This window comes from Musca domestica, unplaced genomic scaffold, assembly GCF_030504385.1.
Source record: "Musca domestica strain aabys unplaced genomic scaffold, Musca_domestica.polishedcontigs.V.1.1 16, whole genome shotgun sequence".
NCBI classification, from domain to species: Eukaryota; Metazoa; Arthropoda; class Insecta; order Diptera; family Muscidae; genus Musca; species Musca domestica.
This window is the reverse complement of record NW_026712219.1, coordinates 8389481-8417269: the sequence shown is the minus strand read 5'-3', so window position 1 is coordinate 8417269 and position 27789 is coordinate 8389481. Positions and strand designations below refer to the sequence as shown.

At 35.1% G+C, this 27789-nt stretch overlaps 1 protein-coding gene and 1 long non-coding RNA gene across 2 annotated transcripts in view; one reads left to right on the top strand and one right to left on the bottom strand.

Annotated features, from left to right (window-relative positions):
- The window catches only part of LOC131801392 (uncharacterized), a 57600-nt gene extending 54814 nt beyond the window's left edge, over positions 1 to 2786 (top strand). Inside the window, exon 2 of the long non-coding RNA XR_009341809.1 lies at positions 2502 to 2786. This is a non-coding gene — a long non-coding RNA (uncharacterized LOC131801392). The remainder of the gene's footprint in view (positions 1 to 2501) is intronic.
- LOC101898536 (Leucine rich repeat protein) overlaps positions 1 to 27584 on the bottom strand; it is an 88402-nt gene extending 60818 nt beyond the window's left edge. Inside the window, exons 1-2 of the mRNA XM_005181191.4 lie at positions 27307 to 27584; positions 27086 to 27163 (exon numbers count right to left, since the gene is read on the bottom strand). The gene's annotated coding sequence lies outside the window, so the exon portion shown is untranslated. The remainder of the gene's footprint in view (positions 1 to 27085; positions 27164 to 27306) is intronic.
- Positions 27585 to 27789: the final 205 nt, after the last annotated feature.

Genomic DNA, 27789 nt, shown 5'->3' with positions numbered 1-27789 from the left:
CGAATAAGTATATGGGGCTATAAGAAAACGTGGACCTCTACAGCTAATTACTTGCCAGATAAGTTAGCGGCTATTACGAATTCCAACCACCAAGTTTGAGATAATTCTTTTAAAAAATGTAGCTATCAATATACTCAATATTTGGAGGTACAGGTATGGGGTGTATACTAAACACGTACAATTCTTTGCAAGGATGATTCCTACATACTGGGGTCACATATTGCTAATTTATAGTTTGAAATTTTTAATAAAAAACCCTCAACATTTACAAACTTTTTTTTGCAAGGTGATCAGGAACCCATGGGAACCCACAAATACAAAATTCCATACAATTCCGTTCAAAAATGTGCCGAAAATCGCCGAAATACCGGGGCACCGTTGTATGGTGTTCATCGGAAAAATTTGGCCGATATAGCCCATTTTCGAACTTGATTTAAGTTCAGACTCACAACGCACTCGTACCAAATTTCAGCACTCTATATCATTTTCTTAGGAAAATAGCGTGATAAAAAATACACGGACGGACATTGCTAAATTGCATTAGAATTTAACTCTGGTCTAAAATGATTACTTAGATGAGTTACAAACAACTAATATACTCTGCAGAGTATGGTGGAGGATATAAAAGTATATGCTAATTGTTAAAATAAACCATTAGGGGTTTGCAAAATGTAGAATATAATTTTCATCTTTCGCATTGAGAGGGTTATTAAGTACATTTTGGTACCGGTAACTATTTACGAAACATGTTACTAATCCCTTATTTAAACATGTGATAGAAAATTAGTGCTTACCAACATTATTTAGTTGGATTGTTGGAGGGATGTGTTTGATCATTCACTTAGTCACTGTTACCAACATTAAATATTGCTACAGAGCTCCGATCAGCTCGTTTTCTCATGACGGAAAAAATACTGACGTGTAACAGAACTCAAAGACTACGAGTTTAACAAGATGTTTAACTCTCCTAATTTTTGCTACTTGAAAGAGCTTGCGATTAAGTGTTCCTCTTGTAAAAATAAGATTGGGAGTCAAAATGCTCGAAATAGAGTAAATGTTTACTCTATGAGTGAAATCGAGTGGAAAAAATGAAAACTGTTTGTTGGTTGTTTATTCTCTTCGTTTTCTCACGAATAGCTCGCTGACGACCGCTGTTTTACACAAAGTCGAAAATGACCTACCATACTCGCTCTTATTCGAGCGGCATAGAATATTAGAATATATAATATTTTTTTTAATACGCAGGAGTACTTCCTACAAACAATTCTAAGCTCTGGATTTTAAACGACTTAAATGTAAGTTGTTTGTTTTTTCTTCAAGCACAGATTTCCACGTTATCACTCGAGAGTAAATCTTGCTCCCGAGCGGGATTGCTCAGAGAGAGGGGTTTTACAATAGGTTTACTCTTCATTCTTCTGTTTTATGTGGGAGCGCTCCCGAGACTCTCCCTTTTCAAAAATAAGAGTGGGAGCCGAATCATTCGGGATAGAGTGAGACTTTTCTTTAGGTGTGAAATAGAGTGAAAAAATATTTTTTTTCTGTGTGTAACAGCGAACCGGTTATGATGTTGCTGTGGGAGAGAGGGGTAATCGTTTACGAAATCAAAGAAAAGAAAACAGTATAAGCACGGGGCCGACGGATTTTTTTTATTTCCACTCCCAGGAATGTTTCCCCTTAACAACGAGTGATTTTCAGTATTTACTAGATTCTAGCTAGTTTTTTGAAGGGCTGATTTTTATACACTTCCTTAAAAATCGTCATTTTGAATTTACAACATTCTTGAAATAAATGAGGAAAATGCCATTGTTATTTAGCCGCAGCCATTTTTTCAATTTTTTTATTTATATAATTTTTAATTGTTCCAACATTCTGACCATATTCAGAGAATGCAAAATGCAAATTAAAAACCAGATGTTTCCACGAACCCAATGTTGATGTAATTAAAGTGAACGACTCTTGTCTATAAAAAATAATATGGAATAAAAATGACGGAAAAAGAAATTTTGCTGCGTTTTTAAAATTCTATTTAATTTTTTTTTTGTTCTATGAATATTTAACGCAAATTTTGCATTAACAATTGTGAGGCTCAACGCATTTACGAAACGTTTTCAAGTTTATGTGGCTTTTCTATACCCGGCACATTCAATTAAAATTCCGATGACCTTTTTCGTGTATAATACCTAGAAGTGTAGAATTTTGAAGAGTAAATTTAAGTGAGAGCAGAGAGAACAATTCTAGTGAATTGGATCAACTGGATCATTTCCTGGGATTTGATTTTTGAATCCGAAATTATCCCCCCTCATTTTTCTGTTTGTAGAGCGTTTGAATTTCGTTTCGACTGATTTCTAAAACCTTTTATGGTTTTCAAATATTGTTTATTCAATATACCACTTATTCAGCATGATGTCATTATGGCCAATAGCATTGGCTTTTGCAAGACAGTAAAAAAATAACAAATTGTTATTTATTTATATTTTTTGTTTTGTTTTTGTTTATTTAAGCCTGTCATGTGGCACCCCGTTTGGCATCAAACAACTTCAGTTTAAATATGTATGATCGTGACTAAGACCTGAGCTAATGGATTATTCAAGACCATAAGTAACAACAAAAACAAACTATGAAACCAATTTCAAGATAAAAATTCTTGTGAAGAAGATATTCAATATGCCAGTTAAAAATTTGAAACCATAATAAAATCACAAGATATTGCAATAAATTGAATAGCCAACACATCAGCTGCTAAGTTTAAATTGCAAATAAATTTAATTAAAAATGCATTAATTAAATAACTGAAACAACATTCTATGAACTTGCTAGACTAAATACATACGAGTACATGTATGCATGTATGTTCCATACATGTATGACACACACATGTCTATCTCTCCTTGATTGTTTCCCACTATGCCAATGAAATTGCAAATAGAAAAGTAAATGCCATACTTCAATGAAAATGTTCAGGGTTAAGGTGAAAGATGCAATTTGCATAAATAAAGAATTCTTACTAAAATTGTGGAAAAAAGTGTTGTTTTGTTCTAAATGGCAAATAAATTAGTTTTGCCTTGCATTTTCCCATAAAATTGTAAAATTTCATCAGACTATTTTTGGTGGGGGTTTTTTGTGATCGTTTGTTTTTTTTTTTGTTTTGTTTTTAATGAAAATACAATTTTTCATGCCCAATTTACTATGAGATATATTAACGCTTACGTAGCTGAATACGATTTTTTTTATTTTGAAAATTAAACATAAAATTATACAACTTTTTCATAAAAGACTTCTAAACAGTGTTTCGAAGACTCTTTTCGGAATATTTTACTTCATAGAAGACACCCCTCCGTATGTTTATTATAGACGATTTATTATAGAGGGCCATTCGGTAGAATCTTTTCGTGGAAGAAATTGCTCGAAAAGACCCTTCTAAGCACTCCATTTAATAGCAGGCATTTCGAAAGGCTTCATTTCATACAGAATCTTTCGAAGGCTCTTCAATGGTTCTTCTCTTCATAGAAGTGCTTTAGGTTTTCTTATCTTCTCAGAGTGTCTTAACATTTATCAAAAAAGTCTCAATTTCGTGCAATGGTCACAAAGGAGCACCATAAAAGAGCTTTCAGGATACCTTTATTCCTTAAAAAGACATATTTCCATAAATAAAAGGTTTTGAGAGATCTTCTCTTAGAAAAGACCATAGAAGAGCTTTCAAAGTTATTCTCTCTACTGGAGTGCTTCAAAATGTTTTGTCTCCTTTTAAAAGTAATTCTCTCCTTGTAAGAGCTATTAAAAGCTATTCTCTTCCTAGAAAATTTTGAAAATGATTCTCTCCATAGACGAGCTATAAAAGCTCTTTCCTTTGTAGATGAACTATAAAATAATTTTTTTAGAAGAGTCTTCTATGGAAATAAGATGAGTTTTAAAATATATTTTCTTTTTAGGAGAGCTTTAAAATGTCTTTTTTTAAGTAGAATAACGTCATTTCACCAAAGAGCTTTGATATATTTAAATAGAAAATTTTGAAAAGCCATCTTTTCATATAAGGACTTTAAAAAGTCTTTTCTATCTAAAAGCTTAAACTTTCTCATAGAAAAGCTTTAAAATGTCTTATTTTCATATAAAAGATTTAAAGGCCATCGTTTGATGTTTCATGGAAGAGTTTTAAAGACCTTATTTTCATAGGAGAGCTTTGAAGTCCCCTCTCAGTATAGAAAAACCCGTAAATGCCGGTTTAGCATAGAAATGCTATGGACGGTCTTCTCATTATAGGAGATCTGTTAAAATGTTTTTTGACTGGAAGAGCTCATATTTATAGAAGTCTGATTTTGATAGAAGGCTTTTAAGACGTTTTTTTCATAATTTCATTGAAGGCCCTAAACGGAGTTTTGTTCCACAGAGGACCTTTAAGGGCTTTTCTTCTCATGGAAGACCTTTGAGGGGTCTTTGTTTCGTACCTCTGGGAGGTCTTCGAATTGTAAAAAAGGTATTTTGTCTAAAACAGATCTTTGGAAGCACATCCAAGAAACGAAGAACTTTTTGAGTGCAGAAGACCTCTGAAAGTCTTCTTTTTGCAAAAGGTCTACAATAAATGATCAACCTGTAGAAGATATCTAGAAGGTGTTCTCTCTTTGGATCGGTACTCGGTATTACATTCTTTTTATAGAAAATTGGTAATTTCAATACACACCTGAAAATAGAAGAAAAATATTTGTCATTAAATAAATTATATAATTGTTTAAGCATTATTTATTTGAAAAAAAAAATATATATATATTACACAAATATATCTTTGAAAATTCTGACTTTCAAATTCCAAACAAATCGCTATGCGTTTTCAACAATTTTTAGCAATTTTTCTTTTCAAAAATAATTACATTTTTATTGCACTAAGTTAGCTGTCATTAAAGAGATTATAGCATTTTCATTCTTAACATTAGTGTCGATGAAAATTTGTTTGATTTTGGCTAAGCAAATTAAAATCGTATTTGAAAATCACACACACACATGAACATAGAGACGCAATGATATATCTTTAGTTATCCATTCAAATATGTTAAACTCGTTTTGAGTTTGTGTCTTGTTTTCAATAATTCGTTTTTTTATTTAAGGCTATTATGTCGACTTAATTGTCATATTTCATGTTTTATTTGAGCACAATTTACGGACCACAAAGATGTATGGAGATGGATGCTGCTGCGGCTAGTGAGAATGATGGTGATGATGACAACAAAACCAAGAAACGAAAAAAAATAGATATTGAAATTGTGGTGAATTTCCACAAAAGAAATTCAACATGGCACACAATCACTCCATAGCATAATTCATATTTGCTGCGCATGCGTATGGTTTGAAAGCGCAGAATGATCAAACACTTTAACCCGAACATTTGTATGCCATTGGAATGTGTGTATATGTCACGCATATATGATGACAAGGTGAGTGAGTGTGTTTCATATTTGCCAATGTAGTGGTAATGTTTTGTTTTTTTTTTCTGTGTGGTTGTTGTTTTTGTTCATCTTTCCTCCTTCTTGTTGAACTTTAAAAAATGCATGAATTACCGGTTTTTGTGGCTTCTCGAAGTGTTGTCTCAGTTGTTTTTGTTTTTTTTTTTGTTTTTGTATAGATCACGAGTTGAATTGTAAAGAAAACTCATTTTTTAAGAAAACTACATCATCTTCAGCTTCGTTTACGTTTTTGCGTTATGACGCAGATCACGTTCATGGTGCAGTAGATGTGGATATATTTTTTTAACTGTTTTGTTGTGTGTTTTTTTTTTTCGTTTTGCAGATGATACTTTCGCTGAGGCAATTGTTGTCAGAATTGGGGGAGAATTTGATAGTTTGATTTCAAGTTTCAAAAAATGTATTGAAATATTCTTTATGAAACAAAAAGTAAAGAAAATTAAATTGAAGTTTTTAAACTGAGCGACTTCTTGGCTTCGTTAGTATGTCTGTGCAGACAGCTACAATTGTAGGTGCCTAGAAACTGAAGAACTGAGAGGTACGTAACTCGACTTTTCATTTTTTGACTTTCCTATTAGAAATTCAAAGACGATGTTTGCCTGTTTTCAAAATCGATTTGAAACGTCTGACATCCACTATATTTTTTTGTCAATTTGGCAAAATTTATAGACCGAATACTTGTCTGAAAGCAGAATTCGAAACGAGACTTTTACTCACGACCACGTATTCTCCGTATTAGCATTGACACATGTTATTGCTAAAACTGTGTTTATGATAAACAATATTTTAATGTATCCCCACGTTGGGCGCCACTTTAGTGTATTAACATAAACAGTAACAGTCGCCATGACACAAAGCCATTTTTTGGTTAGAAGTAATCTATAAAAGGAAAATCTTTCAGGAGTATTCTACAGGGTGAAATAAAAAAACCGCAACAAAATCAAACGCCATAATTTTTTTAAATTTTATAGAATCAAAGGAAAATAGCATCAAATCTTAGAATAAGTTTAGATTTGTTCGAATTGGTCACCTTTGGCACGAATTATGGCCAATGAAGCCGTCACACGCTGCCCGAATGTTGCTCTGCGGTATTTTGGCCCATTTTGAGTCCTGTTGGAATGTCCAAGGTCTGCGGTCAAAATGTTTGTGTGCCCAAGGCTTTAATACAGCCTCAAGAATATTTTCGCGATAATATTCAGCATTTAATCTGATGCCACGGTCGATTGATACGAGCGGAGTGCGACCATCGGCTGTTATGGCGGCCCATACCATCACCATGACCGGCGCTTGACTTCTGGTGGCCAACCGAAGGTGCACGTTTTCATTTGACATCTTTGGCAAGTAAACACGATCATTTTGTTTGTTTGCAAACTGCAAACCTCGGAGAAAACCAAATTCGGCAGTTCACCACTTTTTCTCTTTTTTCCGTTTTGAGTCTATTTTGTTTCTGTTGCGGTGTAAGTTCTTGCACTTTTTGGAATTTCAATGGCTTTACCCCGAGCTCATTTTTCAATATTTGCCGAATGGAATATTGCGATATGTTCAGCTCACGAGCCATTTTTCGGCCACTGCGACACCGGTTTTGATCAATTTGCTTCTTTACTTTTCGAACCATTTCTGCCGATGTTGTTTTCTTCCGTATGCTTCCTTGACGTCGGACTACACTACCAGTATCACAGCAACAAGCGATGTTACGAGACACAATAGATTTATTTACATTTAAATGGAGTGTAGTGCTCTAACTATAGCCACTTGTGGTTTTCCAGCCAATTATAATGAAATCACACTATCACGCTTGAGTTCCATCACGAATAACTTTTTTTCTAGAAAATTCTCACCAAAATGCTCTTGTACCCTTTTAAACAATATAATGAACTGTAACTGGAATAATTTTAACATCTGTCGGACGAGTGGCTTAGAAATGACAGAAGTCTGAAGTTGGCTGCAGTTTTTTCATCTCACCCTGTAATAAGTAATATTTTAATATAGCCCTCCGTTGGGTGCCAATTTAGTGAACAGTAAAAGTCGTCATGATACAAAACTAATCTTTTGTGTAACGTCTAATGTTTCGTTAGAGGTCATCTATCAAAATAATATCTATATCTATTAGCGGTATTTTATAAATAGATGACCTTCCAGAAGACTGTTATGGCTACAATTTCTACTCAAGCTGTTTTCCGTGGACACAAAATTTTTCAAATTTTAATGGTATATATTTTTAGGAACATCTTATGTAGCCTTAAGTTGGATGCCATTATATTTTATTACCCCGATTTTTTAGAGGACTTCCTTAATTAGAAGACCTTTCAGGGTTGTGTTTTTTTTTACATGCGTACACCTTTTTCAGCATTTTAATGTAGTTCGTCGCAGAACCTTTCAAGGCAATTCAATACATGGATAAACTCTCCGAAGACCTCTATGGATAAATCTGTCTCTCACGCAGAAAAATTTTGAAAAATTTTAATGTAACCCCCGCATAGGGATTGCCATAATTTAATGCAAGCAACGTTGGGCGCCATTTTATTAAAAAGACTGCCAAATGGGAGCTACAATGTGTCTACTTTTTAGAAGACATCTATAGATAAAATTCCTCTCAAACGATCTTCAGTAGATATATAACTGTTCAAAGGTCGCCTTTATTAGGAAAGCATAAGGGATCTTCTGAATCAAAAAGTTTTTCCAGGATTTCCACCTGTCGATTTAATATATCGGGAAGTTTTTGTTACCCACAGATGACCTTTGAAGAAGGTTTCCTGAAATCCATGTGAAGGAGGTCTCCCGGAGAACTTATGTTCCTTATTATCCATAGAAATATCCCTTGATTATGTTCTATCTGTCTGGAAGGACCCTCACTTATAAAAGTGTTTTCTGTGTATAGAAGGATTTTTAAAAAGTTTCTATATAGGAGACTTCTTGAAGGTGTCCCTTCTACAAAAAACCAGTGGAAAGACTGTCAATAGTACACATGTGGAAGACTTATAACTAAATATGATAAAAATTATCCGTGAGGGTACTGTTTGAATACTGAAAATTATACCATTCTACTGTGTTTTCTATCCCTGGTTCGGTATCCTATCCAGCAAAGCGGACTTGGAATCCAAAGCTAAAATTGTGGTTAAAGGGAACAAATTCTATTTCTTTATCAAACTTCATACAATTGCCTTTTAAATCGACGACGAATTATTTTCAATGAATGCCCCTAAATCGATATAATAAACGATATTCTCTTTACAATAGTTGGTATTATTTATTATTTTTATGGACTTATTATGATAAGAGTTTCATATTACTATTTACACTAAAACTAACAACAACGAAACCAAACTAACTTATCTTATCTCTAACTATAAAAGAAGACGAAAAAAGTTCGTTAGTCTCTACATATGAGTTTATCGCCTCTATATAGGACATACTTGGTGTTGTGTAATTTAGGTTTTAGATTTTAATATCTATCTATGCCTTTAAATGTGTGTGTGTGTGTTTGTTTTTGGACCATGTAAACTTTGCTCTAACAAAGCTTATCTCCTCCCAACGCTTACCTCGACTTACCGACATTTCTTGTTTAAGTATCACCTAATTTGTTTTGAGACGCTTACAATTTTTTAGTGGTCATAAAATTTGTTGCTGTTGTTTTGGAACCACCACAAAACTATGTAAATGTTCGTTCACCGGTATTAGATCTTTGTTTTTTGTTTCTTTTCTTATTTCCTTTTGGGTTGACCATAAAAATTTACTTGCACCTTTGGCTTCTTTAAAATGCATTCCTTAAGAAAAAGTCATTTGGTAGTCGGAGAGGGGCTGGGGCAGTTATTCTAGTTTGTCACTAATTCATGCGTGACACTTGGAGATCTGCTGAAAAGAGTCTTTAGTCTAACCCAGTGAAATTTTTTAGAAAAAATACCGGTAGCGTAGCCCGTCGTCAAGGAAGTGGACGAAAGAAAACAGTAACATCAGTAAAAATGGTTTGAAAAGTAAAAAAGCGACTTGCGAAACCCGCGTCGCAGTGGCTGAAAAATGGCTTGTAAGCTGAAAATATTGCAATATTCCATTCGACAAATATTGAAAAATGCGCTCGGGGTAAATCTATTAAAATTCCAAAAAGTGCAAGAACTTACACCGCAACGGAAAGATAAAAGATAGTGTGGGCCGCCATAACAGCCAATGGTCGCTCTCCGCTCCGCGTAGCATCAGAATAAATGCTGAATATTATAGCGAAAATATTCTGGAGGGTGTATTAAAGCCTTGGGCACGCAAACATTTTGGCCGCAGGCCTTGAACATTCCAAAAGGACTCAGCACCATGGCATTTAGCACGCGCCTCCCAAGAATGGTTATAAAATGAGGTTCCTCGCTTCATTTCCAGCGCACAATGGCCACCAAAATCTCCGGATATCAATCCGTTGGACTATTGTGTCTGGAGTATTTTGGAAAGCAAGATTTGCACTAAAAAAACCCAAAGTGTCGATCACCTGAAGCAAGCGCTTCGCCGGAAATGAGCCAAAATACCGCATAGCAACATTCAGGCAGCATGTGACGGTTTCATTGGCCGTTTGAAGGCCATAATTCGTGCCAAAGGTGACCAATTCAAACAAATCTAAACTTATTCTAAAATTTTATGGTATTTCCGATATTATTTGCTTTCATTTAATAAAATAAAAAAAAAGTGAAAAATTATGACGTTTGACTTTGTTGCAGTTTTTTTTTTCTCACCGTGTATATGCACAAACCGACTTTATGATACCCTACACCACGTATCATAAAGTCGGCCCAGTCTGACTTTAGCCTTTCTCTACTGCTTTATTATACCCTACAACACTATGTGTTGGAGGTATTATAAGTTTGACTGAGAATTTATGTAACACCTCGAAATATTGGTTTCCCATATAGGAAAGTATATATGGATCTTCCTAGCTCGCCGAGCTGAGTCGATCTTCGCACTTCTGACTATTTCGTTAACGCTGATTTCGTTGAAGAATATAGTCAAATGTCTGTATTTCATATAGATGCGTTTCAGTCAAAAACCAATAATAAATGTTAATCTTTTGCCACTTCTGAGAGATTAGAGGTCTTTGGGAAATATTGGTTCCAGATCTTGGAAGACCATTTACGTGCAACATCTACTAATAAATTTGAAATGAGCAAATTAGTTTAAGTTGCTATTATTCGAAAATTAGAGAACGAAACCTGATAGTTTTCTTTTATTATTTGTCACAATATCATGTATCGTTATTATTTTTCAGATAAACGGTATCGTTTATTATAGTGTTATAGGGTATTGAACGGTCGGCCCCGCTCGACTGTAGCCTTTGCTTACTTGTTTTTTGTTCTGCATAATTTGAATATGTTGTGCAAGAATTGTATATGTATGATGTGCATAAATTTTGTTTCTCAAAGTTTTAATCCAGAAAAGGCCGAATTTTATATAAAGTATAATTAAAAAGGATTGAAGTTTTATAAAAAAAAATCCAATCTTTTCTACACTAATTGTCCCACTTTAACTCATAGTAAAAGTTTCACTGGGTTATGCCTTTGTAACCGATCACAAGTTGCCATTGCTTGTTCCTTGCTGCTGTCGTTGTTTTTTTATTTTCCTCTCATTTGCTTTGCTGCTCTGTTTTATTCACTCGGCTCGTCTCGACTTGTCTCTTGTTTTCTCGACGTTTGCCGTCTTGTGGTTGATGGGTCTTTTCATGTTGTTGCTGCTGTTGTTCTCGTTTGTGGTTACTGGTTACCCAGTGCCAATAACATTTATACATGTTGCCGTTGTTGTGGTTGTTATCGCTTGTAGTTTATCTGTAGGCTCCTGCTGCTGTTGTTGTTGTTGTCTGTCTATATTCCGTCTCGTTGCATGACTCTGGCTTGCTGCTTGCATTTCTTTATTTTCCTTTGGGATACCTATCTATCAGAGTGTTGCAGTTGCAGTCTGGAACAAAGGTTGGTGTGTGTGTATGCGTGTGTATTGGTGGCCAACATGGTTTAGTTTTGGATAAACCAAAGGGATCCGTGGCCAAAGAGCGGATGATAAAAAAGAACCGTTAACCTTTATTTTAATGCTTCCCCACTGGGTGTTAGCTGGCCATGATACCCCCTGTTTATGCCACCAACAGAAATCAATCTTGTTTTTTTTTTTACTTTTTTGTGATACCCCTTTACCTTCTCAGTTCAGTGGAGCTTGGGTTTTCTTTTAAAAGACCCAGATCAGGAATGGAATTTTTTTCGTTGCTCTCAAAGAGAAAAATATCAATGTCTACTCAAACTGGTCTTTACATAGATAGCTGTGTAGTGTTTATGTGGTTGTGTGTGCACGAGTTTGTCTCAGGGTATTTTATGGTGGGCGTTTATTTGATTGTGACAGGCAGGCAGCCAGCCAGCCAGACAGACCAGAGATATCTTGTCTAGAAAACAGTTACCATTACGATTGATAGCCAAAGTTTTCCATGCATTTGCATGGCATTAACAACGTTTTCAACAAAATAGCATCGTAATGAAAAACACTTTCCAGCCTCACCGCAAGGGGTTAGAAAATTTCCCTAGAAATTAAATTGATTTCCAATAGTTTTCTTTTGTTGCTTCATTGAAATCCAGGCTAGCAATGATTTATTTGACAATGCATAAATTCGGTTTTTTTTTTGGAATTTCATTTCAATCCATTTATGAGCTAATCATGTCATGCGGGGCATCTTTTGTTAGAAATTGTCAAATCAATGTTGGAATTTTTTCCGGTGCATTTTTTGTTTGTTTGTTTATGACTGACATGACTAATGGGTAGTAAATTCAAAATATCTACGATGTTATGGGTGGGGTGGTAGTGCAGGCTGCATTTTGTGTAGGCGTCGTAGATATTTTGACATTTAAGCTATGGAAAGAAACCAGCTTGATCAGGTGTTTCGATACAAAAAATTTTATGTGATTTTTGCTTTCTAATCGGCCTACGAAAATCTTCAGTGCTATGTTGTTTGTAGTGATAAAAATTTATGAAGTCATATCTTTTGACCTAAACGAGATATTCAAATGGGCGAAGTCGTTATATCTATTCTTCAAAAGAGTTTGGAAAATAAGACGACACCTCAGCATTGAAAAAATGTGCTATACAATTTGTGACAAGCTACATACAAGAATTGTAGAATAACAAGTAAAAAAGCTGTAAGTTCGGCAAGCATCAAAATACCGATTATCCGGAGGTACCGTTATATGGGGGCTATACGAAGACGTGGACCTGAACAGACAATTTTCTGTCTTAGGCTGTAGTATCCATTACGAACTTCAAATTCCAAATTCGAAACAATTCCGGTGAATATTGTCGCTAAAAAAAATCAAAATACCGAATATTGGGAGGTACAGTTATATGGGGGCTATACCAAAACGTGGACCTACATGGCCCATTTTCAATACCAAAAGTCCTGCAGACATAACATACATTTGAGTAAAATTTTATCAATCTACTTCAATTCGTTCGGAAGCTGATTTCCACAGACGAATCGAATCTAAAATGTATATTTAGAGGTGTTACAAACGGAATGACAAACTTAGTATACCCTCCATACTATGGTGGAGGATATAAAACAAATTATATGTTTCAAAATAAGTTCTTCAATTCAATTCCTTTTTATACCCTCCACCATAGTATGTCTGCAGGACTTTTGGTATTGAAAATGGGCCATAATGGTACCTCCCTATTTTCGGTATTTTTGTGATTTAAGCGACATTGTTCATTGGAAATGTTTCAAATTTGGTATTTGAAGTTCGTAATGGATACTACAGCCGATGACAGAAAATTATCTGTACAGATTCAGGTATTGGTATAGCCCCCATATAACGGTACTTTGCTATATTCGGTATTTTGATGATTTTAGCTACATTATTCACCGAATTTTCAAGTTTCGCATTTGAATATTGTTATGGCTCATGACAAATGTAGCCTATGCAGGTCCACGTCATCGTATAGACACTAAAATAAGGGCTACATTCTGTATGTTTAAGATTTTAACAGAACTTCAAAGGTATTCAAAGTTCGGCCCTGCCGAACTTACAGCTTATTTACTTGTTTTAATTTCAGGAATTTCCAAGTTTGTATCAATGATCCATTGAAGTACAATTAATCGTTTCGTGAATAATGATTTTTGGGTCCTAAGTCTAAACTGGTGAAAATAATAGATCAGCTTTTGATAAAACCAATGGACACGACCCCCTTTTTTATCGGTCAGAATTATTTGCGGTTACCAAACAATTAGACTTTAAACAATTGGCGATATCAATTAGAAGTCATTGACACCTATACCAGCGACAGAACCACAAAGAATTAAAAAGTCCAACAAAAAAGATATAAAGGCAAAAAAGCTAGCTAATTGTAGTTCAAAACCCTAGACTTAGACCTGGTATAATACCGAAGTTATGAATAGAATTATTGAACAGGTAATTCCGGAAAGGGTCCCAAGTCGAATCTGATGATAAATGAATATAATCTATTTTTGTCGGCCAATTATTTTTTGCGGTAAACATATTTTTGGACTTTAAATATTGAACAGCACCCATCACAAATTGACACCCATACCCATGATAAAACCACAAAAAAATTAATGAGTCAAAAATATGAATAATGAAAACAATTGGTTGTTGAATTACAATTAAAAAACTTAGACCTGCAGGGCGTCATTGTTCTCTGAAAGTATGAAATGAAAAATATTTCCTTTATAATATTTTTACGTGACTTTTCTTTTCCCTTCAAAATTTTTATTTTATTTTTAAAACAAGACCAGGGATTTTGTATAGACCATAATGTCGGATAAGAGGACTACTTTTGACAATAAACTTAATTGTTTTTATATTTTTGTAATTTGGTTTTTTGCAATTTTAAATCACAATTGTGAATTTGGTCAACATACTTATTGGTCAGATGGGCTGACCAGCCTATAAAATATATTAATGTAAACCAGTAAAGAAAGTCTTAAAGTCGGGCGGGGCCACTTTGCATATTTAGTAGAGCTTCACATAACAAATAAAAGTTTTTATGGGGAATTTGTGAGAATTAAATTATACCAACTATGATTATAGTTATAATTTAAAGTCCAAAAGAACTAATTTATAAGGGGCATACCCTCCTCACTATCGGTTTCTACTACATTTTCCGAGACATTTGTGCCTTTTCAATTCGGGCTTGTATTACCCATTTGGTGCACAATTAACTTGAAATCCTATAAAGAACCGATCTCGATAAAATTTGGCAATGGTATTTCTGAGCTGTATTTGATATATTCCCCTGAATGTCGTTGTTACGGAGTGCGTATTACGGCTGTGGAGAACACATTTAACAAATCGGATAAACATTATATAAGAGATATATAGCTATATCTGAACCGATTTTCACCAAATTTGACATAATTGTTTCTTGACTCAATTTGGTCGTAGGTGCCAAATTCCATCCCATTTGGGCAAATATTACACGTTTGGTACACAATAAAAAACAAATTGGACGAAGATATATATGGGAGCTATATCCAAATCTGAACCGATCTCGAAAAAATTTGGCAAAGGTACTTCTGAGCTATATTTCACATATGTCCCCAAATGTCGTTGTTACAGTGCATATTACGGCTGCGAAGGACAAAAATAACACATCGGATGAACAGTATATACAGGGTGATATTAAAAAACTGCAACCAACCTCAGACTGCTGTCATTTCTAAGCCAATCGTCCGACAGCTGTTAAAATTATTCCAGTAATAGCTCATTATATTGCTTACAAGCGTACAAAAGCGTTTTGGTGAGAATTTTCCAGAAAAAAAAGTTATTCGTGATAAAATTCAAGCGTGATAATGTGATTTCTTTATATTTGGCTGGAAAACCACAAGTGACTATCGTTAGAGTACTCCAGCATTTAAATGTGAGTAAATCATTTTGTGTCACGTATCATCGCTCGTTATCGTGATACTGGTAGCGTAGCCCATCGTCAAGGATGTGGTCGGCAGAAGACAGCAACATCAGCAGAAATGGTTCGAAAAGTAAAGAAGCGACTTGATCGAAACACGCGTCGCAGTGGCCGAAAAAATGGCTCGTGAGCTGAACATATCGCAATATTCCATTCGGCAAATATTGAAAAATGAGCTCGGGGAAAACCCATTGAAATTAAAAAAAGTTCAAAAGTGGTGAACCTCCGAATTTGGTTTTCTCCGATGAGAAAACATTCGTTGTCCAGCAGTTTGTAAACAAACAAAATGATCGTGTTTACTTGCCAAAGAGGTCCGCTGAAAATGTGCACCTTCGGTTGGCCACCAGAACTCAAGCGCCGGCTATGGTGATGGTGTGGGCTGCCATAACAGCCGATCTCTGCTCTATTAATCGACGGTGGCATCAGAATAAATGCCGAATATTATCGCGAAAATATTCCGTAGGGTGTATTAAAGCCTTGGGCACGCAATCATTTTGGCCGCATATCTTGGACAGAACCATCGCACTCAGCACGCGCCATCTAAGAATGGTTACAAAATGGGGTTCCTCGTTTCATTTACAGCGCACAATGGCCACCAAAATATTCGGATACCAATACGTTGGACTATTGTGTCTGGAGCATTTTGGAAAGCAAGCTTGGCACAAAAAAATACCAAAGTGTCGATCACCTCAAGCAAGCGCTTCGCCGGAAAGGAGCCTTAATACAGCAGAGCAACATTCGGGCAGCGTGTGACGGTCTCATTGGCCGTTTGAAAGCCATAATTCGTGCCAAAGGTAACCAATTTGAACAAATCTAAACTTATTCTAAAATTTGATGCTATTTCCGACATATTTTGCTTTCATTCAATAAAATTAAAAAAAAAATGTAAAAATTACGGCGTTTGACTTGTAGTTGTAGTTTGTATTTGATACCTCTGCCAAGTTTTATTGAGATCGGTTCAGATTTTTTATAGCTTCGATATACATCTTCATCCAATTTAACCGGAGCTCTACTAAATACACATAGTGGTGTAGGGTATCATATGGTCGCCTCCGCCCGAGTTTTGACATTCTTTACTGAATTATTTTTAAAATTAGACTGAGGATAGGTCTGTTGGATAAGACGACCACTTTTAACAAAAAATGCCATTGTTTTAATACTTTTGTAGTTTGACTTTCTTCGAATGTTAAACCACAATTTTTGGCTGGCCGGCATTAAAAAGTATCTTAAAATAAAAAAAACTACCTGTAAGAAAAGAAAAATTTTAAATATTTTAGAAACGAATATTCTAGAGAAGACTATGAAATAATTCAATAGAAATTAAATATTCAAATTTTTAAATTTAAAACGTATTTTACATATTTATTGCCAATATATCAATTTTTTCAAGAAATTTCCTGGAATAAAATACACATTAATGAAAATAAATAAATTGGCTCATGGCCAAATTTATCAGTATATCTAAAGTATGTGGAATGAAAATTGTATATATAAATAAAATGGCAATAACAATTATTTCAATTCATTAATTCCATGTGTCATTCAAATTTATGATAAGATATTTGTTTCGAATATTATTATCGTCATTTTTTTCAGAGAAAAAATATCATTTTCTTTCTATATTAAGGTAATCAATATTTGAATGGGAAATGCCTGAAATATGCACTTGTAATGGTAACAGTTGAACCAAAAATTCAAAAAATAAAAAGAATGCTTACACAAAATTTATAAATAAGACATTTTTAATAAAAAAAATAATAATTGAACTACAAATTTTTTTACAAAGCTTATACAAAATCTATAAATGAGTCATTTTTAATAATAATTATTAAACTATAATTACTAAACTATTTTAACGATAATTACTAAACTATTTTAAAAAGTTTTAAAAAACTTACAGCAGAAACTTATATTAATATTTGCCAAACAAATATCATCATTTTATATCTGATATTACAAAAAAGAAACTAATTAATAAATACTCTGATAATCCTTGAAACATATTTTTAAAATAAAATAAATTCCAAAAGCGGATCTTTAAAAAATCTATATGACAGCTCAGTAATTATATTAAAATAAATTCAACAATTTTTCCGAATTTCAAAAAAAAAAAAAAATAATAAAATTATAATAAATAAATAAATTATTACAGCTCCTACTTTCTTATGAAATATAATAATTGAAATTAGAATAAAATATTACCAAAAAAATTATAAGCCCCGATAGCCGTGTGAAAAATACTACTAAAAACCCTTGAGCCTAGTTTTGATATCCCTTGATAAAAATTTTAAAGCTATTTGAATAAAATATTATTATTTAGCAATTCACGATTATGACAATATTTTTGAAAATCCACAATTTGAGATCTCTTTGACACAAAATCTAAAATATAAAAATTTCTTCCATAATACAAAAAAAAAAAAAAAATGATCCTCATAAAACAAACACCAGTAAGTAATGCTTCATTTGATGATAAGTGGCGCCACTTATGGAAATTGATTTTTTTCAAAGGTCTTTTCAAATCAACAATCAACCACAAAAAAATGAAGTTTATGTCAATATTAACAATCAAAATAAAGACAACAAATGTCAATAGGGGACCAACACACGACAGATGGTCGAAAGTGTGTACTCTAAACTCAATTTTATGTCTCTTTTGTTCTGGTTTATGATAATGAAGTAAATCTCTCTGTTATAAATATTCTCACGATCCACAATCGTAAAAAGGAGAAGTTATGTGTTTCTGGTAAAATGTGAGCTATATCAGGAAATGATCATACAAGGGATTCATTAGGGAATGTGCCCCCTCTATTTTGGTTACTTTGCGATGTAAACCTTCAAATCGGCGATACACGCGTCACCTTTTTATACCCTTTGCCATATGGCTAGAGAGGGTATATATATATATCATTGGAAACGGGCCATAGGTCTGTTTGTAACAAATCCGTTTCAGGACATTTGGAGTCGCTCTAGCGTTGTCCGTCAGTCTGTCTGGCTGGTGCGCACGATAACTCTCGAAGGGAGTATCCGATTTGGTCCAAACTTGGTGCATCGTAATATTATTAACTTAGATCGAGTTCGGAGACCCACTACATCTTCCTCCCCACAAAAGGCCCACAAAAAGCCGACATTTTCACAAAAAAAAAAAAAAAAAAAAAAAAAAAAAAAAACAAAATAGATAAATAAATAAATAAATAAACCAGTAAAGAAAGTCTTAAAGTCGGGCGGGCCGACTTTATGATACCCTACACCACTTCACTAATTTAATATAGCTCCACATATCAATTAAAAGATTTGATGGGAGAATTTAATCATACACGCTATGATTATAATGTGTAATTTAAAGTTCAAAGGACTAAATATGCCGAAGCATTTGTATTTTTTAAATTCGGATTTTATTGCTCATTTGGTGCCAAATTAATTTGAAATCAGATAAAGATATATATGGGAGCTACATCCAAATCTGAACCGATCTCGATAAAATTTGAGCTGTGTGAAAAACCAGTAAAGAAAGTCGGGCGGGCCGACTTTATGATACCCTACACCACTTCACTAATTTAATAGAGCTCCACATATCAATTAAAAGATTTGATGGGAGAATTTAATCATACACGCTATGATTATAATGTGTAATTTAAAGTTCAAAGGACTAAATATGCCGAAGCATTTGTATTTTTTAAATTCGGATTTTATTGCTCATTTGGTGCCAAATTAATTTGAAATCAGATAAAGATATATATGGGAGCTATATCCAAATCTGAACCGATCTCGATAAAATTTGAGCTGTATTTGATATATTTCCCTGAATATCGTTGTTACGGAGTGCATATTACGAACCGATTTCGATCAAATTTGTCATACTTATTTTCAGGCCTAATTTGGTTGTATGTGCAAAATTCCCTACTATTCGGGCTGATTTTACACGTTTGGTGATCAATAAAAGGTAAATCGGACGAAGATATATATGGGAGGTACATCTAATTTTTTACCGATTATCTCCAATGTCAACAGGGTTCGTCCTTGGGCCAAACAAATGATTTGTGAAAAATTTCATCTGGATAGGGCAATAAATGCGAACTGTACTTTGTTTACAAAAATACATGGACAGACGGACATGCATAAATCGACTCAGAATCTGATTCTATGCAGATCACCAGAAGGAACTATGGGTCTATGTCGTTTCCTTTTGCCTCTTACAAACAAATGCACAAAGACATAATATCCTGACCACCTTGTAGTGTAGGGTATAAAAACATTTACTTAGGCCGGGCGGGGAACTTTTAATACACTTCACCTTAGCGTGAAGGAAACATTAGAACCCATTATGACCCAAAAATACCAATTTTTAGACACATTCGTGGGAAAATGTGGCAAAAATCATCAAAATACCGAATATCGGGAAGTACCGCTATATGGGGCTATAGAAAAACGTGGACCTATAAATAGAATGTTGCACCAACAGAGCTAGAACCCATTAGGATCCTCTATCAATTTTTAGACAAATCCGCGAAGAAATGTGGAAACAATTATCAAAATAACGAATATCGGGAGGTAGCGTTATATGGGAGCCGTACCAAAACCAATTTTCAGACAAATCCCTGAAAAAAATTTGGCAAAAATCATCAAAATACCGAATATCAGGAGGTACCGTTATGTGGGGACTATGCCAAAACGTGAACCAATATATTTTATTTTTAATACCAACCATTCCAGACACAGACACTGCCAAATTTTGTGGGCGGTATCGTGATTTCAACAGACAGCATAAAATCTGTTATCCCCCCACATAGGGTTCAAATGTTTGTTTTATTCGAAACCATGATATTCACTGTCTTCCCAAGGTAAATATTTTCATTTTCTCCAATAAAACATTTCTATAAAAACAACAACCCTTATTATTTTATTGATATGGTATTCATTGGCATTTGTTGAATAATTAACTGTAAAATGTCATTTATTAATATATAAAAATAAAATTGTATATTTTCTGCGGTAGATATTGCGACATAATGAGAATAGATTCTGATACAGAGAATTGTGAATATTTTTTTCAATGTGTAAAAACTTGTTCGAAGCTTTTTAATTTTACCTCAAGATACGGAAAACAATAGAGCAAATGTGGTCATGAATCAACTGTCTTTAAAAGAAAATTGTGAAAAGACATCACTAAATATCCAAACTGAGGATCCGAAAATTTATAATAATTATCTTTGAAAATTAACCTTTAAAGGCTGTGATGAAAATATATGGCAGTAGGTGGATAGATGAGATTCTATATTCTCTTATAGAAATTTTTCAATAAAATCAGGTTTATTAGTTATTCGACGAAGGGTCATGTTATCCGAAAAATGTTTACCTCAAACGCAAAAGTATAGAGTCTTTAAATTAGTTTTAATATATAAATATATACAGGGTGAGACAAAAAAACTGCAACCAATTTCAGACTGCTGTCATTTCTAAGCCACTCGTCCGACAGCTGTTAAAATTATTCCAGTGACAACTCCTTATATTGTTTACAAGCGTACAAAAGCATTTTGGTGAGAAAAAAAGTTATTCGTGATGGAATTCAAGCGTGATAGAGTGATTTCTTTATATTTGGCTGGAAAACCACAAGTGGCTATCATTAGAGCACTCCAGATTTTAAATGTGAATAAATCTTGTTACCGTGATACTGGTAGCGTAGCCCGACGTCAAGGAAGTTGACGGAAGAAAACAGCAAAATCAGCAGAAATGGTTCGAAAAGTAAATTAGCGACTTGATTGAAACCCGCATCGCAGTGGCCGAAAAATGGGTCGTGAGCTCAACATATCGCAATATTCCATTCGGCAAATATTGAAAAATGAGCTCGGGGTAAAGCCATTGAAATTCCATAAGTGCAAGAACTTACACCGCAACAGAAAGAAAATAGACTTAAAAGAGCTAAAGAGTTGCTTCGCTTGGCCGAAAGTGGTAAAGTGCGAATTTGGTTTTCTCCGATGAGAAAACATTCGTTGTCCAGCAGTTTGTAAACAAACAAAATGATCTTGTCTACTTGCCAAAGAGGTCAGCTGAAAATGTGTACCGTTGGTTGGCCACCAGAACTCAAGCGCCGGCCATGGTGATGGTGTGGGACGCCATCACAGCCGATGGTCTCTCTCCGCTCGTATTAATCAACCGTGGCATAAATGTCGAATATTATCGCGAAAATATTCTGGAGGGTGTATGAAAGCCTTGGGCACACAAACATTTTGGCCGCAGACCTTGGACATCCCAACAGGACTCAGCACGTGCCACCCAAGAATGGTTACAAAATGAGGTTCCTCGCTTCATTTCTAGCGCACAATGGACACCAAAATCTCCGGATATCAATCTGTTGGACTATTGTATCTGGAGTATTTTGGAAAACAAGGTTGGCACTAAAAAATACCAAAGTGTCGATCACCTCAAGCAAGCGCTTTTCCGGGAATGGGCCAAAATACCGCAGAGCAACATTCGGGCAACGTGTGACGGTTTCATTGGCCGTTTGAAGGCCATAATTCGTACCAAAGGTGTCCAATTCGAACAAAACCAACTTAAATTTGATGTTCCGACATTTTTTGCTTCCACAAAATTTTTAAAAAAATGTAAAAATTACGGCGATTGGCTTTGTTGCAGTTTTTTATCTCACCCTGTATTTATCGAAACCCTCCAATATTAAATACCCCATACGGTCACATTCCGATTATCTCCTAGCCAATTTAATTTGTTGTTATAACCCTTTAATGATCATCTATACGGAATAGGTGATTAACACAGTTCGTTGTTCGTTTGAACGATCGCCGCGTTTAGAAGAGTTGCTTCCATTTATTATCTGATTAGAGTTTATTTTTAATACAGAGTATTTGTTTTTATTGTCTTGCACTTAAAGCTCTCTTAGCTATGTCTCTGTCATATGTTATTGCAGATCGTTGACTGGCCGTTTTTTAACTGTCTGAGGGACTGGTATGTAGTGGCTGAGCAAAAATGCTGGTATATCACGTACAAATAACTGGCTAAAATGTCTTGTATTAGCCAAACAAAAAAACTCACACACACAGGCATACATACATTTTCATATTCATAAACATTATTCCCTGCAGACTTTACAAGTATGAACTGGAGAAGACTATAGCCATCACTTCGTTAAGATCAGTAATAAGAAACCTCTTCAATGCGGGGGAAAAGGGGGACAAACAAATGATATTCTACAGCCCAGCACAAATAATTTTTTTTAACTCAGCTCATATCTTGAATATTAATAACAAACAAAGTAGAGAGAAGAGAATATTTTTCTATTGAAAAACAATTTTGTTGACACTTAGCAACGGAGTAATAATGAAGCCTTCTGTCATTGACAATTGGGTTATGTGTGGTGGGAATTGTTGAAGATAGATAATTAAAATTTCCAAGTGTTGACAGCTATGTTGACAGAGAAGTTGAAGTGACGAAAGAAAACTCTCTTATTTCATAAGAAAACACTTAAGGGCTCAAAGTCTCTCACACATGAAAAATTGGAAAAGATAGGAACCAAATAAAAAAAATGGGGGTCACTTCCAAAAATTGCATGTAATGACAACAAAAAAATAACGGATTACTCCCATAAAACTTATAAGCAACAAGTAAAAAAAGTTGTAAGTTCGGCCGGGTCGATCTTTGAATCCCTTCCACCATTTGGAACGATTTTCCAGTAAAAAAGAAATAAATAAATAAATTTCGTAAAAATTCTATTAAAATGTTAAAAGTACCGAATGTAGCCGATATATTAGAGTCTATACGACGACGTGGGCCTGCATAGGCAACTTTTGCCATAAACTCTTACAATATTTAAATGCAAAACTTGGATAAAAAATTCGTAGCTAAAATCATCAAAATATCGAATACAGGAAGTACCGTTATTTTGGGGCTATACGAAGACGTGGACCTGCACAGACAATTTTCTGTCATAAGCTGTAGTATCCATTTCGAACTTCAAACACCAAATTTTAAAGAATTCCGCTGAATAATGTCGCTAAAATCATCAAAAAACCGAATATCGGCAGCTACCGTTAAATGGGGGATATGCGAATACGTTGACCTGCACTGACCATTTTCTGTCTTAGGCTATAGTATCCATTACGAACTTCAAACACAACATTTGAAACAATTGCGGTGAATAATGTCGCTAAAATCATCAAAATACCGAATATCAGGGGGGGGGAGGGGTTGGGTACCGTTATAGACGGACAGATGGACGGACATCGCTAAATCGACATAGGATTTCATCCTGATCAAGAATATATATACTTTGTGGGGTCTAAAATGTATATTTCGTGGTGTTACAAACGGAATGACAAACTTAATATATAGCTTACTTTTAACATATCAAGTAACGAATGGCGGCGGCACAAAGTTAGTACGTCGGACTGCAAAACCTAAACCAAAGAAAAGGTATTCTACAGAGCTTCTTAAGAAGAAAACATTTTGTAGTCATTTGAGTCATTTTACAGAACATTAATAGCCAAATAGCATTTTTCTGGACTTCCAGAGCTAGAGAAACTTTTTCAGGTTGCTTGTAGCTAGAATATCCTCTTTAGCTCTTCGTTGGATAAAGGAGGAATGTGTCTTCCATTGCTGGAAGAGCTTTAAGAGTTCTTTTATGGATAAAAATATATTCTATAGCCTATATAAGTCTTCAGCTTGAAGACAATTCAAAAAGTTTCTATGGATATAAGACTTTTTACAGATCCTTTATGGATAGAATACCCTCTACAGTTCTTCTATGAAGAGAAGACCATCTACAACTTTTCTATGAGAAGAATCTTTTTTCAACTTTCTACAAAAAAAGAGCTCTACAGGTCTTCCAAAACCAATCAAATACAAGGTGTAAATATCTCCTCTCTCCAGTTTTGTCCGGAAGAGTCTGGATATCCTCTTGGGAATCCAATCCCAATTCATTTTCATGTTGTTTGTCTAAACGAATTTGGGTAATTTTGATCCCTGCATTTACCTCTATATGACACCGGTGAACTATCTGCATGAAGAAACATGTTTTTTACCAGAGAGAGAGAGAGAGAGAGAGAGAGAAAGCAAAAACATTTATTCTTATAATACAAATGGACCTCCTACATAAAAAGGCTAAGTTTCTTCAAGTACATTCTTCATTTTTCGGTATGTGATTGGGCGCCTTTGTGAGGATCATGCCTTATTGTGTCAAGAAGGGACCTACTTGACCGCAGTATGTATAAACCTAATGATCTTCGCCTTCCTTGACAAACCAGGCTGGTTTAGGCTCAACTACGTTCTGTTTAGTTGCTTTCGTTGAAATTCATGATTGGGCGCCAACCCGGGTTCGACTAACTTCATACATGGCGTAAAGAACTTATCTTTCCAGTTTTGCCTGGAAGAGTGTGGATATCCTCTTAGGAATCCAATCGCAATTCATTTTGTTTACAAACGTTATTTGCCTTAAAGAATTAGAATAGTGCTGATGCAAGGATTTAGCTCTATATTACACTAGGGAATTATCTATTTTACCAGAGAGAGTGAGTGAAAAAGAGAGAGAGCAAAAACATTCGGCAAAGGACTACGATTCTTCAAGTACATCAGCATAAATACATTCTTTAGTTTTCAGTACCTGGTTGGGCGCCAGCGTGGGGATCACCCCAAGGTGACAAAAAAAATTCTGCCTGGGACCTTCAGTGTGGATTTAATTATAGGTCGTCGGCCACTTGGATAAACCAGGCAAGTTTTGACTCAAATACGTTCGGAGTGGTACAGCTGTCTCAATGCGACGCCAATATGATCCTCGAATACTGGTGTTACATAAACGAGAAGGTTTTCGGTGCAGTACCTGATTGGGCGCCACCGAGGGGATAATTGAATCCGTCAAACATGATTATAGAACATCCTTACAATTGCTACTGAGAAAGGGGTGCCCAAGGCCACCGTTTTCGAATTTCACTCCCATCCACTACTATGTCTGTGTTGGTCCACCACGCTGTATTATTTGAATGTCTCATAATGCTTTATGTGGGTCTATTTGTGGAATATGCTAAGCCATTGAGAACCCTTCTTAAGAACTAAAGCGGAACTTACAACACCATTGCAGCATCCACATGGGGAGTCGACGGTTCATCCATTATTGATTGGGCGCCACCGTGGGCGGTCATTCGACCTACCACATGGTGTAAAAACCCACATCCCAAGGGTGCCGGAGATGTTCTACATAACCACATCATGAATACCAATGCCAACATTGGAATCCAATACCGGGGCCAATGTTTGAAGTTTTCAAATTTGCCAGAACGATGTCATTGTACTGCCTCTATTTGACACTGGTGAACCATCTATATAAGGTCCCAATTATTTGTTTGTTATTCTGCCTGTAGAACATCAAATATGTTCCTCAGTACCTGATTGGGTGCCACCGTCGGCAGAATGACAGCCACATGGCGCAAAAATCCACTGACCCGGAATATCAAAAAAGGTCTGCATACCCACAGCATGGATACAACTTCGGAGTCTCTCTATCTCTCTATCCATCTAAGCTACAAAATTGGACTGCCTGAACAAACCAGAGTAGTTGCTCTCCAAGTATTTAGGTTTACAACCGTTTCACGCATAATGGAAGCAAATTTATGACAATATATCTACAAAACATCTCTCCTCACTGGATCTATTGAATTTATTTGTCAGACCTGAGCAACTCACTTCGGAAGATCTGGAGTAGTCGCCTAGGAATCAGAGGAATTTGCACTCGGAACCAGATTAACCCTATAAAAACTTCAAAATAAACTGTAGTAACAACTACATAAATAAATCCAAATAAATCCAAAACCCTTTTCATCTTAAGTTCACGATCACAAACAATAACACAACTCTTGTAAATTCTTTTCATAAATTATTTAGCAAGGAATTTGTATAACTTCCACCCCCCCCCCCCCCCCCCCCCCCCTTCTCGAGCCGTCTATCTTCACCCTTCCGTTTTATTTGTTTTTGTCGCCATTAGAGGTGAACAACAAGCGATCGAGTATGTAAAATAAACCAGATTGTGGTTACCAGTTACTCTACCACCCGACACCACACCACCACCATCGTCGCCAGACCCCAATCTATATTTTCAAAATAGTTGGCTGTTGTTGTTTTTTTCGTTTCGTTTCTCAGTTGCGATCAGTGCAAATGAGCGCCAGACGGTCGGAAAAATACAAATGTGACGATACCTCTGACGTGAGTAGTTGTGGTAGTGATGGCCCCCAAAGGTGTACTCAAAAATATGGGTAACGAAAAGAGACAACTCTAGTGTTGTTGGGGGTTTGGGGCCGCCGACGACGACAACGACAGGTAAGAAAGAATCAAATAGTTGACAATACCTCTATGGCTGATGAAACACGATGACTACTACCAAGCATTTCTGTTTGATCTGGAAGGTGAATTCCAGGTGTGGTGTATTTTCATTCAACTGCTTTACATTGGTATGGGTAGTGAATGGATCGTTGTGTTTGTTAGTTCGTTCGTTCAAAAAGCCAGAAACAACAAAAATAGGTAGGTAGACATCAAACGAGGTGAAAAACACGTAAACAGCAGCAACAACAACAATGGACCAAGATAAAATATTCTTAAAATACCTACAAATAGGTAGGTAGGTAGGTTGGTTGGTATGTAGAGGTACGTGAAATTTCCACAGTATGGCTTTATGTAAGTAAATATTGATTTTATTCATGGCGTATTGAACTCACCTTAAATTCCTTGAAAATGAATTTCTTTTTGCGTAGTTGTTATTGTTGTTTGATTTGCTTTGCGTAAAATCCTTTGAGCTGGAAATACAATAATCCTTGGTTTAAAATGGGTACAATGACAAACAAAAAAAAAAACACTTTTTTCTTTTCACAAAAACTACACACTAAAATCTGTTTTGACAACCAAAATAAAAATGATTTTAGAATTTATATTTTTTCACCTTTTATTTATTAATTTTTTGTTTCAGAATCTTTACTGTGTTTTCAATTTTTATAACTTTAATTCTGTAAAAAAAAACTTTTTTATTTCTTTTTTTCTCAATGATCGTTTTGCTGCTTCTGGCTTTTGTTCAATCTTTTTGGTTTATTTTTTTACTCTTCTGAAATTTATTTCCAAATCGCCCGACACAATCCTTAACACGTTTTTAACACCTGTTGATGTTCAACTCAACTGAATTCCGTGACTTTCGTGTTTCGTTTAATAACTGATTTTTGTTAAATGAGCCAGGCTGCTATGGTGTGCATTGTCTGGCTGGTTAGTGCTCACTTTGTTTGATGTTGTACGCTCTCCCTCTCTCGCTCGCTTGCTCTCTCTTGTGTTTGCTTCCTGTGTGGTGAAGTTAGGGCTGCCAACATATTTTTACGGAAAAAACGTAAATTTTCTCTGAGAAAAATCGGCATAAACTCAATTAAATTTTTAAAAA